The 21,921-nt window shown below is 35.3% G+C and overlaps 1 long non-coding RNA gene across 1 annotated transcript in view; it reads left to right on the top strand.

The window, feature by feature from the left end:
- Window positions 1–21,921, top strand: part of LOC103804431 — a 70,737-nt gene that overhangs the window by 17,020 nt on the left and 31,796 nt on the right. The window contains exon 2 of the long non-coding RNA XR_624760.1: window positions 7,071–7,183. This is a non-coding gene — a long non-coding RNA (uncharacterized LOC103804431). The remainder of the gene's footprint in view (window positions 1–7,070; window positions 7,184–21,921) is intronic.

Genomic DNA, 21,921 nt, shown 5'->3' with positions numbered 1-21,921 from the left:
CTCCTTCTTCTCCAGCTTCATATAAAGAGCATGACACCATGTGGTATGGGCTATCAGTTTGGTCATTTTGGGTCAGCTGTCCTGGCTGTGTCTCCTCCCAGCTTCCCATTCACCCCCAGGCCTCTCACCAGTGTGACAGTGCAGGAAGCAAAGCCTTGTCTCTGTGTAAGCACTTCAACAACAACAAAAAGATCTCTGTATTATCAATGCTGTTTTCAGCACAAATACAAAACACAGCACCATATTAGTCACTGTTAAGAAAATTAACTCTATCCCAGTCAAAATCAGCACAGGTGCTTACATGTCTGGTGAATTATTATGGAAGAGACGCAAGAATAAAAGACTACAGAACAGACTAAAAGAGTAACAGATGCTAGATTTTATATTACCATGAAAGAGGGCAAACAAAAAATATTACAATCAGAATATGGGATGTCAGATTTGATACACTGAACATTTAAAATCCATACTTTGTTAAGTAATCACATATTTTCTTCAATATCTCAGTATTCAAAATAAGAAAATGCCACGACATATAGAAATAAGGGGACAAGGTCATCAGAACCAAATATTTGATAAGAATTAGACAACAACCCAACACTGTTCCTAGAAAGACATACTGATGAAACCTGTTGTTTTGTTTGAGTAGATGCTGATGGCAAGAAATACAGTAGAAAATTGGGTGAGGAGATCATGCTTTTGTCTTAGAAAATGCAAATAAGCAATCCCTTCTGCTGAAGGGATTTTTTTGGGTAATAATCTAAACTAATGGAAAAATGTTAAGTAAGTATTTGGCAGGCAAAAGTCCTGATCTCACTAAATTTGAAACAGAGTCAGTGTAACATTGAGCTAGTCAGACGTTAAATCTAATCATCTTCTACTTAGAAAATTGATAGAAGTGCATATGAATACAAAAACATACAGATAGGACTCCAGCAGCTAATAATGAATTCATCATCATGTAGTCCAACAAGACCAAGCCCCAGCAGTACCTTACTAAGTTTAAGATGTATTTATTTGGTAAGTAATAAATGGTACTGTCTGCATAACAAGTTACTGGACATACCAGCAAATAAATCAGTTGGTGAAAGGGTTATAGTTAGCTTAATGGGAGAAATCCACTGTTGATGCAGCTTCATTTGTTTATATACTATGGATTTTAAGAATAATATTCTCTGAAGGTTATCAACTTGTATATGTATCACTAAGACCAAAATTTCATAGTGGAAGAAAAAGAGAAGTTACATTAATATTATAAATTAAAAAGTATAATTAGAAATATTTTATCTGTTCTTTGAAAAGATCTGATATTTCAGTTTCCCTTAAACAGCTATATATGGAATAACATTTCTGCTGTCTTCAGAAAGTTTGGCTTTATCTGCAAGGAACATTCTCAGTGAAGTTCATTTTACCTACTTTTATTTTATGCTTGTCATTATTATGCATATTCTTTTTCAGAATCCATCTTTTCCTTTTGACATTCGGAGTAAACAGTTCTTTGGAGTTCAAACTAAAAGTGAGAATGGATAGGCTTTAACGCTTTTTAATTTTACAGTCAAAGTTATAATAAGTTGACAGGTTTTATGTTTCTGCATTACTTTATATAAATAAGGGACAAATGTTTCTTACACCTTTCTGGCTAGCCTAAAACTCTTTTTGCTGTAAAATTTATATGAGCTAATCAAAAGTTTATTGAGATCAAAGGAAAGACTACTATTAACTTAAAAGATCTTTTGGTGAATCTCCTTGTACAATCCAAGCCAAAATATTCCAGAGGAACTGTATTTTCTATGGGAATCACTAAATTACAGTAGAAAAGCTAGAATTTTATGAATCTGGAACCCCACCTCCACCCCTCCCCCGAAAAAAACAAACCAAACCAAAACAAAGAGCTGTTAAAATGCGTTTTTAAAAATTATATATTTAAAAGGGCAATCAATGCTTTGTCAAATAGCAAATATCTAAGATCTTCAGGCAATGAGGAAATGCTGTTTTCTTATTTATCACATCATAATCTCAATTAAAAATTTATCTAGGAGCACTTTTGAATGACTAATCAAGATTGCTTTCCATAATTTTAACTTTGCAGTTATGGAAAGATTGCTCTGTTTTAATCCTGCTGCTGGGAAATGATCTTTTCTTTGGGGCTGACAAGTCTAAAGTCCAGCATGAAGCTTACAGTTCACTTGATATATGATTAAAGGATTATCCTAAGGATCACAGTAAAAGCAGAAAACAAATGATTGATCAAACTTCAGAAATTTCCAGGCAGAACCCTTAAAAGCTTGGAAACCACAGACCTAAGATAATTTGTCATTTTAAACTGATGTTATAAGTGGTTAAAAAAGGAGAGAGAGAGAGAGAAGTAAAGAAGTCTAAACAAATAAAAATATAGTGGTGAATATAACAGTTATTATTACTAATCTACTTTCAATGTTACCAACACTCTGACTCAAGGCAATTAATTTTTAGAATCCCATTGATAATACAGTTAAAAATTGTACAAAATCTTCCAAGAAGCTACCTTTTTTCTCTGGTGCTGTTCTCATGCTTCTGATATCCCTCTGGATACTTAACAGCTTTGGTTTTCCTCAGGAGGATAAAGATGGCACCATGGAGTAGTTGTGGCAAAAACCCAGCAGGATTAATTCTTTGCCAAAGAGTATGATAGTAATGATAGAGATTTTATTTTCCTCAGTCTTGGTTCTTCTTGGAGTAATTCAATCACATATATTATACTCTTTTCTCTGGCTAATGAGTATTTCTGTTCTCCATTCTTATACTATAAAATGACTGCAAAAACACTGCCAGATTCATGCTAGTGAAACTACTTTACAAGGTGTCACAATTTCGCATGTAAGTAATATCTAAATTCTGGATACATCTTATGTCTCCAAATGATACACCATCTTTAATTTCACTGTATTTACTCCTGGAATTTCAGAATTTCTGTAAACAATGAGTTTTTCAGGATGAACATCTGATATTTTTGCTGTAGAAGAGCCAGATAAATAAAAATATCCCCTCAACCTTTTCCTGCACTCCCAGAACTCTCTGTAGTCTTGGACTACACACATATTGTGTCCATTTCCAGTCTGCATTAGGGGCCTGACAAGCTTGTAAGACACCAGGAAGAACAAAGCAAACATATTCATTAATATGCAGTACATTCATTTACAAATTTGTATCACTCTTGTGTGTTTGATAACACTGTAGCTGGACTTCAGCATCTCAATCAAATACTCAGGTAGAATGCCATCATTCAAATTCATTTTTTTTTAAGAGTTGAGACAGAAAGAAGTGTATCTTCTTCTCAGATTTCTGTAGACATTGTCTTTTTGGTTCCTATGGTTTTTGGCTACACGGTACACCAAATGAGCCAATTCTGAAATCAAAAAGACAGAAGATAAGGATCAGGTGAATGAATATCCCTCAAAGAAAAAAAAAAAAAAGCCCATCTGTCATAGTATAAATTTCTTCTGCCATAGCAGTAGACTACAAAGGAGTGATTGAAGAGCCTGACATAAGATGCAGGCACATCTAGAATCCCTAAGGGATCCTGCCTAGCCTCCATCTCTCCAGAAAAGCATGGATCTCATGTTGGTGCAGTCTCATATCTATCAACTCCGTGATGATGTTTCAAACAGGGTCTAAAACAGCAGTAGAGAGGTACCTGAATAACTCCATTAGGTATTTTAAATTTGAAAAAAAAAGTGATGCAAATGGAATGAAATATGCAAATGGAATGTAAGATAGAAAATTGCTGGATGTTAAAAACTTCAGCTACTACAGGAAATTTAAATTTTAAACATATTTAATATGCAGATGGTACGAGCTTATGGAGATGTCTGCCTGCTTTGCATAAATGTTCCATCTAAAGTTTTGCTTTTATACCAGGGTACACAGTTATATATTTAGTTGTGACTGGTCTGAATAAGTGACAGACCTATGCACATATATTCTCTTACAGGCATATTGCTGTTTCCATGACATCTCTCTCCTGCAGTTATGATGTGCCTGCTATGTTTTCACTTTAAATGGCAATGATAAGTATTCTAGCTAACATTTATGATGGTTTGTAGTGTTTTACGTACAAACAAGACTTAAGCTCTGAGGTCAATGTCCTGTAGTATCTGACGAATAATACTCAAGTATTAGGTTGCTTCAATTGTCTGAGTGAATTCCAAAACAGCCCTTTCTGAAAATCTGTAGTATTTTACTAAATGACACTTGCATGTTGAATTTTTACTTTTAAAAAATTTTTAGTCATTTTTCATCCACTAAACCAAAAATAAAATCTCTGCCTTTCTTTATGTCAATTTAAGTGTAGCAACCAAATTAAAGAAACAAGCTGATCCTTTCTGAATAAATACAGCATAATGGTGGTTATTAAAGGCCCACCCCTGAAAACTAAATGGTATCAAATGGCTCTTAAAATGATCTGTTTATCATGAGGATCTGTAATGTTTGCTGTGTTAGTAAAATATGTGTTCATTTTAAAAATCCCCTACCCATTTAAGCTGTGCCTAACATCCCAAATTAAATACTTAGGGAGAACTATGTATTTCTTTTCTGCTGGATATGTGTTTATACCCACAATTTTTCCACATCATTGAGTAGCTAAATAGATACCAGCTGGACCTGCTGTGCGATACAAGTTAAAGTTTTATTAAAATCATTGATTTGGTTTTACATCAGGTTAGTTTATTTTCAAGTGTTGATACTTATGAATGAATTAATGCATTTATTGGTTAATGACCAAGATATTGGGAAAATGGCACTGATATTGACTTGTCAAAGAATTATACATGTGTCTGTTTGGGAGACCTAAGCATTTTATTGTTTTCCTGTTAGAACAAAATTATATTCTCACAGTCAAATTAAAAAATGCATTTCCTAAATCCTAAATATTCTGTGAATAATTCTCCCTATTTTCATATCAATATAAATTCTTTAACCTAGTCTTGTTTAAGTGACATTGTTCATAAAGATGCCAGTGACAAAACAAAGTGATTTCTAGATACACACACTGATGACTTGCTATATATAAATATATGCATATATACCTCTTTAGGGGACATCACTTCTTCTAATCATGTTTTTCAATTCTCTGGTTATGTGCTGTGAATATTAATTATCTTGTCATTTGTCTTTTGTACCTATCATTACGGTAACCAATGGCATATATTGGTTATTGTATGTGGTGGGTTTGGTTTGGTTTGTTTCCCAAAGATTGCTTAATAAAAAACAGCTATAGAAAACCTGTTAAATTAAAGTACCTGTTAAGGACACCAAGTAGATACTCATCAGAAAAAAATGTCAAACTTCTTCTGATCCCCACAGCAAGTAAATCTCATCAGAAATTACTGGTACACTATATAGAACTAATCTAAAGGTATCTTAAAACTAAAAATAAATTAAACATTAAATAAACACTGATATTGCAATTACAATAATTTTTTATCAAATCATTTCCTGACCTTTTGAATTCTGGGCTTCTCATCCCTATATGTCCTTCCTTTGATGAGGCTAGAAATACTGATGATGGCAGGATATAACTTGATTTGTAGTTTCAGAACAAGACTAGGGCTGAATTTCAGTATACGCAGCAGCAAATGTATTAAAGCATCAGTAAACACCATTGGTGTTTGTGGTACTTGTATCAAGCAAACTTAAAAATATATAACTTTTATTCCAGTAAAAGTCTTAGTTTACATCTTAAGTGTCCACAAGATCTGCCAGTGTACCTATATATATATAAAACTGTATTTTAAAAAAACCAACAACAATCAAACCAAGCAAAGCAGAAATACCCAAAAAACCCCAAACTCTCCCCCACCCCCCAAGTGAATTTATTTTAAGTATGAAAAGGGAAAGTGTAAATCTGGAAAAACCTGGACTAACTGACTTTAAGCCCACTTTGAAAGGGCTATCTCATCTCCACAGGTCCCTTCAGACCTAAATTTTTCCATATTTCTAAATTTAAAGTAAAAAGCAAAATAAGGATTCAGCCACAAACACATAAAAATAATTTTGATGTCAATCATTAGCAAAATAAATCATCCTAATCTGCTACACAGTTTGTCATATATGCCTAACTGGACTCCAAAGGTATGTCTAGATTTCAGTGGTAAATACACCAGCTAAATTATTCAACTTGCTCTTTATATATTTTTGACAGGTAAATACTATGGGGTTTGTTGGTCTGGTATGAACTCTGATGAGGCTATTCTAGAACAGAGAAAGTTAAGTGTTATCATATGTACATCAAATTAAAAGAACGTGTAGAAGTGAGTATCAGCAGAACTTTTCAGCAGGGCTGAGTGCACAAAACCTTTCCTTTCATTTGTATCTCAAACATAGTGGTTTTAATAGAACAAAACAAAACCAAACATACAAACAACAACAAAACCACAAACCCTAACAACCCTACAAGTCCTTGCAGGACAGCTTTCTATATGGATGTATGATTTCACAGTGATGCTCCTTGGATTTCCTCTTAGAGTTGAAATCAGAAATATCTTCTCTGAGACGTAAATGCATAGTTTAAGTAATATTAAAGTCCCTCATTAAAGTGAATCATGATCCCCTTTTTTTCATCATATTACTGTGGAAAATTAAGCCACTACAAATTTTAACAGAAGCCTGTGCAAGATATATAGTGCAATACATGTTTGAACACAACCCTAAAGAGTGTAAGTTGTCTGGTGGTCTGTGATTTGTTTGGTTTTGTGTTTTGGATTTTTTTTCATCTACTGATAATCTGGACCATTTTTAAAGTCCAGCTTCTATATCTTACTATCATCTCTACTCAATATAGTTTTCTCAAACTGATGTACCTTACCTGGTTCAGTGTCTCTGAAAGATGGTCAAATTTTATATTAATTCCTTAAACTATCATATAAAAAACATTTTTTCAAGTAATTTAAACTATATGCTTTTAAGCCAGTTGCTCTTTCCATGATTAAATATCTGGGATAATTTGAATTTACTGTTTGGAACACCAACCCATCATACACAGTTTTAGTTTTCAGACAATTAACCATGAGTTTTGTTTCTTTGTTTCTTAGGTTAACAGGATTTCATCTTCCTCCACCTGTGACAAGTACAAAATCTGTATTTTCACTGCGCTTGACAAGTGACTTTGCAGTTAGTGCTCATGGGTTTAAAGTTTACTATGAAGGTAAGACATATTCTGGATTTTGTCTCTGAACTCTATATATATCAAAGCTAAATGTCCCACAAAAATGTGTATAAATACATACTTATAACCTTATCCAAGTTACAATTTTTGCTTTTCATACAATAATTCAGATGCATAGACTCACATCTGAAACCAAAATATTCAAAACTCTATCCTCTAGAGTCCCATCCAGACACAAATATTTTATGACCTTTACTTTAATAATGTCAAATTCTTTAAATTCTGAAAAATTAATAATATTTCTGGTCCTTCTAACATATGCTTACTCAAATTAATGCCAAAAATTTACTAGGTACTCTTGAATGTTACTAGATAGTGGAATTTATATCTGCAAGTTTTATGGATGGATTCCTTCTCATATATTTTCATAGAAGAAATGCTGACTCCGTTCTTTGAACTGACATAAAGCTACTGCCCTGTTGCAGTTTTCACAATTGTCTACAGTTTTCACACAGACACTGAAGTAAATGAGCAGCAACATGTATTCCTGAAGTTCATAAGTTCATAGTATTGTGTGTATGTTCCAAGAAGGTTTTTGGTTTTGATCAAGCTCACTTTAGTAGTGTTTGAAGAGTTGGTTCATATTATCTACCCATTTTTGAAATCTCTTGGCTCTGGGACTATGCATTCTAACATGTTTATAGGATATAAACAGAAACTGTTGTTTTTCTCTTTTTCTTTGCTGTTGTTGTTTTGTGTTTTGTTGGTTTGTTTACCCTTTTTTTTTTTAAGGACATTTGGTGTAAAGACACTTGATCTTTCCACTTCCATTAAGTGTCTCTGTCCGCAAGCCAAGAGTCAGTAAACTGCCTGGAAAAGCTCTGAGGCCATTGTTGTTTCCCACTTGGTCCCATTTGCAACAGAAACTAATCTCTGAGGACATAGCTAGCTGAGTAACACTTTGATAGGTAGGAAAATGTCAAAAAATTGGTAATGCAATGAAGGGCTGCCATAGAAATATAGTCTGGAATCACCCTGTAGTAAAATGTCCTCAGCCACTGACATAGTTTACCTTCAGTCATGATTCATTAGAGTGGTACTTAATATAGAAATCCCCACCTATATGTCAAGATATGAAAGGAAAAACAAAATAATTTTCATGCCTCTGTTGTCCCTTGACTTAGTATAGAAAATAACTGAGGTGATTATACACTCTCTTTTTTCTGGTCTGCACATACATAAGAGGTAGTTTACAGAATAGAAATTCAGGCTACGTGTAACTGGTTTTGGCTTGATTGTATCCACTGTGTAGTCTGTCAGGTTTTCAAGCATTCAGTAACTTTGTTCAACAGCAGCATTATCATAAAAATATTATATTAAAATGTACTATGTAATTCCTATAGATTTTTAACTATGCAAAATATAGTATATGCTTCTCATGCATGTTGAATTCACTATGTAGGGTATCAGCTGTTCTTCTTACAAACTGTCAAAAGATTTACACTGCTAATGCTAACAGACCACATACTATGCATCTCAGTTATGATAGAGAATGATTAAACCTAAAAAGGAAGATCACTAATAGACTTCAGTTTGCACATATGACTGACTCCTCATATAGTTCCTTTCTAGGTTAAAATAACATACTAATTCATAGAATTCAAGCTCCTAAATCAGTGCCAAGTGTGGGAAAATTTTACCTTCAACCACAGAAATCAGTATTTTAGAATAAAACATAAACTTGCTACCATGTCCTTGATACTCAGCTTTTTTTGAATCTAAGGTTATATTTCATGAAATTAAGAATATTCAAAGAAATTAGGCTAGACCTCAGAGTTTTAGTTCAACAGAGTCTCCCTTCCCACAGACATATCTATTGTTTTAAGACCTGCATCAAGGCAACTTCATTCATCCAGAGAGATTTCTTTCAATACCTATTTTTCTGGCTTTCTGTGAAGCTACCTGTCTTTATACTCTAGTAGCAAAGATATGAAAACTCATCACATTACATTCATGTCATACACCTTTCCCTGATGTGAGAGAATAGCTGTATTTAAACTATAATCACATCAGGACAATCTCCATTTCTGTTCTTGTACTCTTTGTGAATATATATCTCTGCAATCAACACTTTGAGATCTGGTTCTACCTAGTATCCAATTTTCAGTCTTGATTGCCCAGTAGCTCCTTCTTGGCTTCCTGATGAAACATCTGCATACTTAGTACCCCTAAACATCAGACCACATACTTAAATGCTTCATTATGGATTTGTAATTTGAAATTTAAGATAGAAATGATTAGTAACCTGTCATTGCAATAAAGCAGAACTGTAGAAGTGGCACAAGAGGATGGGATGTGCAGTAGAGGCATATCTGAAGGGATTAGATCCAGTTGTGATTTGAAAAAGAAGGAATATGCTTTTCATAATCAGAGATAATTTAAAACACTTTCCTTTGAAATGCTTGGAAATAGCAAACGTAGGCAGATAGTTATATGGGATACATTGCTGTTCAATATTTTTAAAATATAAAATAAAACCCCGAAGCCCACAAACATATATTTCTTTGACCTTTTATCCTCCTTGACAAATGTGCAGTTGAGCTGAAAGTTGACAAGAAACTCCAGAGTACCTGACAGAATCTGTGGGAAATGGTGAACTTTCTTGATCATAACATAGAAGAACATATTAATTTTCTGGTCTTCTGAGAATAAAAATGTGTATGAAAAGATATAAAATTATGTAATTAATAGAAATACAATACAGAACCACCATATGTAAGCCAGTGCAGTTGCATTCAGTGAAACCAAGTGCACAACAGACCACAGAAATACCCACTCTGGCCTGACAACATCAATATCATAAGCCTCAATATCTAGCCTGTGTCCATCCATCCTTCTCTCCTTCTTTCTCTCCTTCTTACCCTCTTTCTTTTCTGAATATCAAGTGGCATATTTGAGTTATATTTGATACCAGAATGCACATACTTTTTTTATGTTCAGTTTGGTTATTATTTGGAAACTAACACATCTGATAAATACACCCCTCTATCTAGCACAATGCCCCTGGAGGAAAATTATTTCATGAGAAAAAACTGGAAATGATTACTCAAAAAAAAAAAAGAATTCAATTACAGTAACAACAGAAAATGGTGAGATGCATTGAAAATTGAGGAGAAATTTAAAGAAAAAATCTTGAGCTGCAATAATTACCAGCAGTAATTTATGATTTCATCACTGCCTAGTGACACAGCATTGCAGCATTTTTTGTTTGGTTGGTGTGGTTTTTTGTTTGGTTGGGTTTTTTGGGGGTTCTTTGTTTGTTTTGATTTGGTTTGGTTTTGGTTTGGTTTGAGGTTTTTTGTTTGTTTCTGGTTTTGTTTGGTTTTGTTGTGTTTCATTTGTTTGTTTTTAGTAGCTTTCAGACTCTGCAACATGTATGGGTATTAATATACAGTACCTAATCTTCTATTTGATAATTCAGACCAAGTCACAGTGTATGTGTGTCCTTTTTATTTTATTTCTGATAAGATTATTTGGTTTTAGAATAGAAGAATTTGATACACTTTTCCATTTCCTGTTGTCCTAAAATACTTTAGCAGCTTTATTCATTGAGAGTACAGGAGAGAAAATACAGCTGCAGAAAAAGAAAGCAACATATAAGCTTGGCCCATACAGCAAGGAGCTTCAGTGGACCTAGTCCTGATTTGAACAGTGTTTTCTTTTGTTCTTATGGTGTTATTTTACAGCCATTAAACAGGTAGCTGACACTGGTAAAATAATTGACTTCTGTAAGAAATTTACTGCTAGAATTTATGGCAATCTTTATACAAGGTAAACATGATAGCCATGTTTGTGCTATCCTACTGATCATGGCAAGGAAAAGAAGAATTTAATATATTTATTGTCTTTATAGTGAAAATTCTGAATGTCCCAGTGGTGAATTATTTATAACAGTGGTACAAAATAAAACTTTTAAAGTTGAATTACAAAACTGAATTATTAGACACTGTATAAATAATGAAATGGTCTTCATGTTTATACTGGAGTGCTGCTATAGAAGTCAGCAATTCTGCTGAAATGTCTTTGAGAGGGGTTTGAGAGCGATGTTAAAAATTTCAAGAATGATCAGATCTTTATGGATAACGGGAGGTGGGGGAAGGAAAGAAGGGAGCAGATGGTGTTTATTAACAGAATAGGATTTCCATCTAGTGACTTCTAGGGACCTATCATGCATTTCTTACAGCAATATTAAGAAAAATTGGTAGCTTATGTACAAGATTATTGAAGCATGTAGATCAGAAATACTAGCAGGGCTTAAATGTGCCAGGATGTGGATGCTAAAAATAATTTTGGCAGTTGGTATAGAGCTAGAGAATGTGAACAAGTAGGATAGCATATTTTTAGCTTTCCTGCATATCAGAATTCAGAAATATGGCTACACATAATCTAAATCTTGGATATAGGCAAGGTGCATGAAATACTAGCTGAATTAAATTAATAATATTACTACTAACTTATTATAAAATTTAAAGGTAGAATAATGAATTATTGTTTAATGTTGGTGTACTCTCTATAAGAAGTCCACTGTTTACCAGGTTGGAGCTGTAAAAGCCGCAGACGTTTAGCTGTAAAGTTGCCACCAGATTTACCACCTGATGGATATTATGGGCTTTTTTTGTTGTTGCTCAGATTTTTGCCATAACTATTGTGGATATGGCTGCTCACTGTCATAAACTGGCTTTAGCAAGTCCTTAATAAAAATGAAAATAAATTGAATTTGCCTAGTATTTTGAAAAGGGAAGGGAAAGGAAGGGAAGGGAAGGGAAGGGAAGGGAAAGGAAAGATTAAAACAGGGAATGCTTAAATTACCTAAACAGACACATTCATAATGGAAACTCCTGTTTCCATTAGGGTTATGGAATCATCCTAAACCTAACAAGGAAGCATGCTCAACATAAGGCAATCTAAATTCTGAATTTTTTCTTCCATTCAACCTGTTAGATAAGAAATGGAAAATAATGGTGCTGGAGTTTCTGTCTTTTGTCTGACTGAATTAATATCTGCCACCATGTCTAGGAAGTCCCATAAAATTATCTAGCATATCCTTCTGTTATTGGAATACTAGCTTGAATGGAAAACATCTCACTAATGCCTGTTCGCAGACTTGTATCTACTCTCCACAGCACGTGATGCAGAAATAAAATGACTGTATATTCACAGAAACAGAAAACATGAAAGATGCTTATCAGACTTTGACTTTATTGTACCGTTCTTCAAGACAGACAATAATGTGGTAGGTAGCTCTGAACTCCTTTGGTACAGGGAAGGCAAAAGGAAAGTTATGTTTTGAAATATTTGAAAATTAATTTAATAAATGAAGAGTAGTTATCAAATCATGAGAAAAGTTTACAGAACAATTAAAGAAATATTTATGCTATAAAACATGGTGATAGGTCATGTTTTAAAGTGTATTTTTATAAGTGTTTGCTCCACTGAGACAAGTAAAGTCACAGAAATTTTATGTTGTGTTAAACAATAGCAGAATATGGCCCTTATTTTGATCCTATTATTGATACTTCAGCATCAATACAGACAAGACAAATCAAAACAAGAAGTTCATTCTATTATAGGTTTCAAAACACCTCAGATATTTTATCTGGAAAAAATATACATCAATATTCTTTCCCATGTATCCCATGTAGCCACACAATGTCTTCCTAGCCAGTGTTTTCTTAAAATCATAAGTAACATTTCCAAAATACACTGTCAGTTAACACTTAACATTGTCACTAAATTAAATAAGTATTGGCTGGGAAAGTATTTTTTTTCTTCCAATTAACCCAGTGTAGCCTGATTGCCACAATAGGTCGTTACCTCAGGACTATCGTGCTAATCCTAACACTAGAAGTACTTGAAAGCTGTAATACAGAAGATAATCAATCTTTATGAAATCAGTACCAGGTTGCCTTGGTGATTCTACCTATTTTAACTATATATTGTATTGGTGCTACCATTCCTGTATAGATCCAGAGAGAGGAAAAAAAAATACCCCTCTGGACTTAATATGGTTAACTTTTTTGCATTTCATGCTGTTTTCTTGCTACTGCAAGCACTAATTTGGATTTGGCTAAAGAATAACTCCTGGAAACAAATTTAGTTCTTGAAGACATCAAGCTTTAAGAGAACTTTCTTTGATTCCACTCTTCATTCTGCCTCACTTAGAAGCAAGACTTCTTAATTCTGATTTTTGAACTCCCAGACACTGGCTCTTGTTCTGCTTTTATCTACTAAATTACAGAGCCCTTAGTATTAACATCTGTTAGTTCTTATGCAGGTTCTTAAGCACTGCAATAAACCCACAGACTTCAGAGTACTCTTTCTCTTTAATATGGGCTTTTAAAGTCTTAACATACAGTAATTTGTGCCAAATAATGAATTATTTTATGCTATTATTCTGCATTTTCATCATTTTGTGAGTGTTGTGTGAGAAAGGTCTCTGGTCAGTACAGTCATCCGTCTGAGTCTTGCACCTGATCACCACAAGCTGTCCTATCTTCTTATTAAGCTTTTTTTTTTAACTCTCAGAGGAATCTCACTGTGTGAGCAGGGCTTTAAAGAGCTGAGTACCAGCTACTGGAGCCAGGCTAGGGGTGTAGGTGCCCCTCGCCTGTGGCAGCAGCTACTGAAGAGCGTGGGGCCTCAGTGCCATCTACTGGAATGGATGGGGGTCTTGACTGCTAGTCATTGGGGTGAGAAGAGTGTGTATTCCAAAATCCAGCTATCGGGAGGAACCTGCATGAGCAAAGCAAGTTAGGGACCCATAAGAGCAGTTGGAGTAAGCTGTGTGCCAGGTGCTGAGGCAGTGTGGGTGTAACTCTCTACAGCTTCTCCAAACTGGATCTGCATGTGTCACTCACCAGGCACACTTCCAGCTGGACTTGACAGGAGGCACGAAGTGCTGGATCTGGGATGAGGTATCAGGTTGATGGAGAGTCCATGCTGGACAAGCATGTCAGTGCTGTATGTTTGCTAGTGAGCATCAAGCTGGACCAGCTAGTGAGCAGGGGATCCATGGGGCTTGGCAAGGGTGAAAAGCAGAAAGAAGGATCATGCTGGTACTCGTAGGACCTATGAATGTACGTGTGCTTGAATCCAGGTAGTCCTGTGTGCACACCTGCATGAGTCACCTCCTGTGTCTGCCAGGCAGGGAGGTGGCTTGACTTCCAATGCTCATGTTCAGGTGGGTGCTGTTGAAGGCAGCATCTTGCCTGTGGCAGTCTGTTGTGATGTGTTGTGTGTATGTCTGTGTGTTTCTCTGGGATACTTGCTGAGCTGTGCAACTGATTGAATCTGCAAACGGGGAAGCAGCAAGGAGGTCCATCAGCTTGAGTCAGACATCCCCAGGTCTCCAGGTGCCCCAGGCTGGGCTCCTGTGGCCAGGCAAGAGAAACCGCCAAATCCCAGAGCTGCTGGAGGCAGTGGACACTTACAAAATCCCTTCAGATCCTTAAATATAATTTGGGTTCATCAAGCATAATTTGCACTTTGTAAGTCTGTGATGACTATTCTCAATTAGCTTCATGGTTCAGGTGATGCAAAATAGATTACAAAAATGTTCTCTTTAGGCTACTTCCAGGAACTGAGGAAAGGGTTACAGCTTTATAGTGCCTGAGGTGATCTCTCTTGCTTTCATTAGGACAGGTGTATCACTTGTCTCTCTAGTTATGAAGTACTCCCCCTAATTACTACAATTTTCCATGGATCACAGACAGCAGCTTTTCAGTCATGGTGGGACAACTCTTCTGGTATCCTTGGGTGAATTTGTGGATGTGAATATATATTCAACTTCTCAGTGTAGCCCTCACTTACTGCACACCCAGAACTGACTACCTCTCTCCTTCTCAACTGGACTGTTACATGAAGAGGTTACTCCTTGTGAAGAATGATGCTCAAAGGGCATGGAGTTATTTGGCCTTTTTCATATTGTGTATTGTTGTCTTCTCCACTCATTGGTATATCTGCATTTTTCCCTGTCCTTTTTTTTGCTACTGCCATACTTGTAGAATTCCTTTGAATAACCCGTAGCACACCCCTCTAATGTTAGTGCTCCTTGGACTTTGACCTTCTTTATTTTGTCCCTAAGTACCAAAACACTTTTATATGCCTTTCTTGTTGTCTATCCAAATTTTTTTTCTATTATTCTTTGCATTTTAGTTCATTAGGAAGCTCCCTTGTTAGCCTCATGAGTCATTTGCCAAAGTTCACTTCCCCTTAAAATAGCTGGGATGTCTTTTAAAAAAAATCAGCCATCTCTCTGCCTACCCTTCCTCCTCATAATTGCTTCCCAGGAGATTCAGCCTAACAATTCCCCAAATAAATTCAAATATGATGTCTTAAAGTCTAGTGTCCCAATTTTAATACTTACTTCTCAGCCTTCCTTCTAAACCTGGGCTCATTTTTTTTCTCCTCTACTCTGTAGTTAGGTCCCTGTCCCCTGACAAAACTATTTTTAAAGGTCCACCCTTAGAGTTAAAAAAGTCCACTTGTGGTTATGTTCTTCTTTGCCTTGATCTGGTAGTTTAATTTCTTCCTAACAGTTCAACTTCAGATGAGGTACAATGATTAAGAAGGCCAAACTGCTGAACACAGCTGTGCAACTATGCATTGGTCTGCTGGATGCACTTGCAGCCAGAGCATTTTTTCCAAACCAGAAGGATTGAAAGGGTTGCCAACACCACCAGGGATTACATGCACTTCATTCTTCCCCTCAGAACCTCATACCAACCTTTTATCTGCTAAATGTTTCCCTTGGCCATGTTATTACCACTCACATAGGTGAATATCATGAAGTAGCATTTTTGAGGCTGAACAAACAGCAATTGCTCTGTGAAATTGAGGGTCTGGGCTCCAGGCAAGAAGTACACCATCCAAGACCAGAGGTCTGGCTTGCAGGCATCAGACTGTGCCAGGAAGGAGAGAGTATCTAACCACTACTGCCTCTCAAAGGCTCAATATAGATGGCTGTGTCACTCTATTAGCAGCATGCAAAAGTACAATTAAAGATTGTTTCTGCTGCCAAGAATTTGTCATCCTATTTTTGAGAGAATGTATGATAAATTCATCTAGATAGACTTCTCTCTTCCCTGTTCTTTCATTTGAAAAATAGCATATCATTTTTAGGAAAAAAGCTCATGAACATGTGCTTGATTATAGACCTAGTGCTTTATTCTGCCACAACTAGCAGTTAGACTTTATCGGTTGTCTGTTGAGTGCTAAATTTTCTTTCATAAATCTTAATAAATAAATAAATACATTGATTGGAGAGTCGCAGAACATGCATAATTTTATTCCAGACAAAATGAATAGAAATATATTTGTTTATTTTTAGCATCTGCAAAAAAAGTCATTCTTTGAAAGCTAAAAACCAATGACTAACCCATAATTTCTTCTAATTTGATAAATAATTATTGGAAGAGAAAGATGTCTCCCACTTAGTCTGGTATAAGTCCACTTACTATTTCAATGTTCTGTTTAATTTATTTATTTCAGAATAATGTTGTTAAATAAGCCATATTTGACAACTTATGGTACTATAATTTATCATTTTGATACATGCATCATATTGAAATTTAACTAAGACAGTGATTAATTTGAAATATTAATTATACATCAGCCTTTAGGTTTTTTCTTATATTTTAAATGTAATTTTTCATTTAAAAATAATTGAATATACACTGTATGTCTTGAAAGAAATTTCCCAAGAGATTCCAAGGTTTTCTTGGTGAACTTATATTCTTCAGCTACTGGACTGTCATATTATTAAGATAATTACAATACCCTGACAAAGGCAAATTTGAAGGCAATCTAATATAAGATTCACATTTTGATCCCATGTCTAGACAAGCAGTGATAACTGTAATCCTATATAGTTGAAAGAGTATTCTGCAGAACTAGTATATGCTGCTCATTAAAGTATCAAATTAAATGCAGCTCCATGTTTGTAAGCATATGCTTTTCCTAAGTTACAGCTCGATGAAATTTTGAAATAGTAATACACAATAGGAGACTTTGAAACATCCATAAAGTTCTTAAAAATAGAGTTGCTGGTAAGTGGCACATCTCTAGAAAGACATGGCTGAATCCTTCAATCCACATTTAGTATTTGATAGCATTTTGGCTTTGATTTGTGTTAGCTTTGATAGAACTTCTGTATCAATAATATCAAAATACACAGATCTGCAAGAACAGGTTCAATATGCTCAGCATGCAATCTTAAAAACTCTTCAAAAGTCAGTAGGAACTCTACAGATGGAGAGATTTATTCATGAAGAGAACATGCATCTCAATAATACAGAACTGTAATGTAAGAAGAGATTCATTTTGTCATCTTAACAGATTTTCAAAGTTTGCCAGTTTTTCACATGAGTTAAATTTATAGTTCATATTTGTACACTTAGATCTATAACACAACAGTCATACTGTTGTGAATTCAGTAGCTCCCACTAAGATAATACAAACTATGTGACACGAAATACTTGGGAATAGGTGAATTTTTTTCAGTCTGTAAATGAAGCATTCAGTCATGTCAGGCACTGACATTATCCAGGGCAATAGTATTATACCCATTTAGTGGTGATGATGATGATTTTATTTTGATAGGAAGGGAAGAGCCATTGCTTACTCAGCACTGGAAATCTCTGTCTTGTAAAATAAAATGAAATTTGTTAGAAGTGAAATTTGGAATTTCTCATTAGCCTGTGAAATCATACAAGCAAAACAGCATAAATGCAGGCAGCTTTGAGAATGGATGGATAATAATGCTGTGAACTAGATGGTCAGTCAAATGCCTTACATGTCAAGAAGAAAAGTTAAAATAGTTGAAAGCAGTTGTATCTACAAGATAATAATAGTCTGGAAGAGCTGGAAGAGCTCTTCTCCTTTGGTAATTTTGCTTTTTTGTAGACGAATCCCTACCTGAACAACTTGAAGAAAGAGCCATTCCTTTGTCAGGTGGTTGGCAGCAGGCCACTAAAATCTCATGAACCTTAGGTGACATATGACAGCTAAAAATTACTTAGCTAAGCTGCTTATCTAAGATGCATACTACAGACGTAGTTGGAAAAGTTGTAAAATATTGGCACAAATCTAAAGCTTCTTTTTTTAAAATGCAGCTCTGCATTAGAAATTATTTTAATTGAATTTAGCATTGATGTTGTTCTTCCCTTACTGTTCTGTCAGCACACTTCTAAGGAGTAAGTGTTAGTTCTTTTAGGACCAGATATCATTGCCAATTGTAGCATTCAATTCCCAGTCACTCTGAAGAGATAATCAATGCTGATGTAGTTAGTGGCAGTTGTAGAGCTGGTTTTGTGATGAAGATATGCATCCTCTGGGAAATGATTTGAAATCACAGGATTAGAAAATGCTACTAAACTGTGGCTTCTCAACATGAACGTTTGAGTCTGGGTCTGAACTGGTGTTGTAGAAATGAAAGTCTGTGCTGAATGCTTATTCCTCTCAGCACCCTGTCTCTCTAGATTACTAGTTAATAGTAAGTAGACAGATGACAAGAATCAGATGTTTATAGACAAGCAGTGTTGTTAAATAACAACATGCTATGTCATCTTTAATTACAGTTTAACATTGCCCTATTCTGTACTTGTCACAAAAGCTCTTACTGCAAACAATAAGAATGTGTTATTCTGGGCATGAAGCATCTTCATATGGAAAAGCTTTCTGTTTTCACCCACAATTCTGCTACTGTCACATCTAAAACACATTCCAACTTCACATATTGTTCAGATGCTGTGAAACAGACTCCTCTTCTAGTTCCAAGCACCATGCAATGAGCAGGGATACCTTCCACTAGACTGGGTTGCTCAGAGCTCCATCCAACCTGGCCTTAAACACTTCCAGGGATGGGGCATCCACAACTTCTCTGTTCCAGTGACTCACCAGCCTCACAGTAAAGACTGTTTTCCTAATATCTAATCTAAATTTGCATTCTTTCAGTTTGAGACACCTGAAAGGGACTTTTTCTAAAACTTTATAATTAAAATACATTTCTTTATTTACTATTCCTTGGATACCTCTTATAGTACAGCATAAAATAATATTTAATAAACACAGGAAAAGTTGCTCAAAAGCAAGGATTTAACTGGACAAAAGAAATGAAAGGAAAAAAATTCTTGAAAGATTAAAATGGAAAAGGAGACAGAAACTAAATATGGAACAGATCTGGTTATAACTGCAAAATGATATGAAGACATATAACACAGGATTTCCTCACATTAGTGTTGGTGGGCAACACATTTCCGTTTTGACCAATGCACCAAGACAAATAAGAACAGTATTAAATAAGTTTTTAGGGGGTAACCATCAGGTTGGTCAGACTAAGCCAGAACTAGAGAGCAAAATAAGGAATTGAAAATGGGGTAGAATTTGATTATTTAATGTCATGATTGCTTTTGAGGTGCTACAGACTTTGTCTGATTCCTATCCTTATGTTCCTTTTTCCCTCTCTGCTCGCTGAAGCACTCACAAACCTATGTAGGAAGCCAGCTCAGGGGATTAGTATGGATGAAAACATTTTGTTGCATCTGTACTGTTCCCCCCTTTTCTCTGGTCCAGCCTGCTGTATGGCTCACAAATGCAGATAACAACTCAAGTCATGAATGAGATACATACAACTGATGGTGTGAGAAAACACTGCTCCTTTGACGACTGTCCATTTACCTTAATTTAAAACATTTATCAAACTGTGTCTTATGTAACATGGCTAATGCAGTATAACAATAGGAAATTATAACCATCTTACAGTTGTAAATTGGCTTGTCTGCATTTCTATGCTTAAGTCCTCCGAGCATACTGAGTATGCAAAACTGACTCTTGCTGCATAGAAGAAAATGCATCACAATTTCTTGGATTCCCAAGATTTTTTTTCAGTTGCAAGTGATCCAAGAAGCAAGTTTATCATGTTAGCATTTGGGTCTTTCATGGAAGGATTATACAGTGTGCCTGTTATATTCACTTGAATGCAGTTTGATCACTATACAGACTTGAAATGACAGATAAAAAATGAAAAAAAATAATATCCCAAAGATTAAATATGTATTACAGATTGGAAATAGTTACAAAAAAAGAAACTTAATTTAAGAATTTGAAATCCTAACACACACATAAGATTTTTCTCCTGGACTGCTTAAATTTCCCCTGAGATTTAGGTCTCCTTTTTCCAACCTCTCACCTGGAACCCCTTGGTTTTAAGGTTGGCATTCCCAGGTGAGGTATTTCAGACTATAATTTCACTGCTTCTTTCTAAGAGACGGAGTTCTTTTTTTCTTCTTCTACCTCTCTATTTTAGAACTCTATTCAAGCTCATTTATTTGATAGACAGAATGTCCTGAACTGTCCATGAAGATGGTGATATGCATCAGTCTTCACTGCTGGTGTTTCCTGTGGCAAAACTGCAAAGGAAAGAAAAAGGGTACTGCTCTGTCTTCTGAGATTGGTTTCCTTTCTTAGAGTTGTTTTATTTGTTTGTTTTTAACTTTGTTGCCTTCTTTCCTTAGCTCTTTACTTTAATCCCAGTACACATTCTTGTAGGTGACATTTTTTAAGACCGCTACATCAGTTTATAAACCCTATCACATGGGAGGGATTAGGTGGTCAGGATTCATTTCACAAGACTTCCAATGCACAATACAGTGCTGATGTTGATATCCTGTACTGTCATTACAGACTTCCTGTATAGTAGAGGGAAGAGGTAAACAATTCCAGAGTACCATCCTATTTCTTTTCTCGCTACTGGCTGTAAAGTAAGCATAAATAATTAGGATGTGTAGGTGCATTGATAAGCCATATCTAGCCACAACTGTAACACACAGGTGGTTTTCTCCTCTTCTTTGGCAGAATACATGACAGAACCACAGATATTAGAGTATTTGCATTTTTCACCCTGTCCCCCAGAAATGTTAATTAGTTTTAAGCTATTGTCATACAAGTGCATGTGACTTGGTGAAAAACTTAAATACTTGTGGCATTGTGGTTGTTCCTGCCTTCAGGTCACATCTATTGTTTTACAATAAAATGAACATTCCACTGACTCCTAGGACACCTGGAACTTTCAACTGGTGGGACTACTGAAAGGCCACTGCAGTATTTCAGTGCACTAGGATGAGTCAAAGACTTCCATATTTTCATACCAGTTTGTCTGATCATTTCAAATGTTATTGGCTTGTGGATTTTTCCTGTGATTTTAGCCTGTTTGCAACAAAGGCAAGAGTAGATTTCAGCCTGTTTCTGAATTTGTCCACTTTGTTAAAAGTCTGAAACTAGGAAACTTATTCACAGAATTTACTAGGTTTTGCTCTAGATGCAATGGTACTGTCTACAGATCTGGCCTGAATACATGTGTCTCCATTCCTGATCAAAATTAGGACTTCATTACAGTTCATCTAGTCCATTGATTCTTTTTTGTCTTGGAGTGTAACTAAATGAATTAATAATCATATAAATTAATTTTGTTCATAGATCTTTCATGAGCAGAAAACATTGAAATAGGTTTTGCTCTAGATGCAATGGTACTGTCTACAGATCTGGCCTGAATACATGTGTCTCCATTCCTGATCAAAATTAGGACTTCATTACAGTTCATCTAGTCCATTGATTCTTTTTTGTCTTGGAGTGTAACTAAATGAATTAATAATCATATAAATTAATTTTGTTCATAGATCTTTCATGAGCAGAAAACATTGAAAAATTCAATGGTGCTTAAA

The sequence above is a fragment of the Acanthisitta chloris genome, unplaced genomic scaffold, assembly GCF_000695815.1.
Source record: "Acanthisitta chloris isolate BGI_N310 unplaced genomic scaffold, ASM69581v1 scaffold8950, whole genome shotgun sequence".
Lineage (NCBI taxonomy): Eukaryota > Metazoa > Chordata > Aves > Passeriformes > Acanthisittidae > Acanthisitta > Acanthisitta chloris.
The sequence above is the reverse complement of the archived record's forward strand: the minus strand, read 5'-3'. Positions and strand labels throughout refer to the sequence as shown.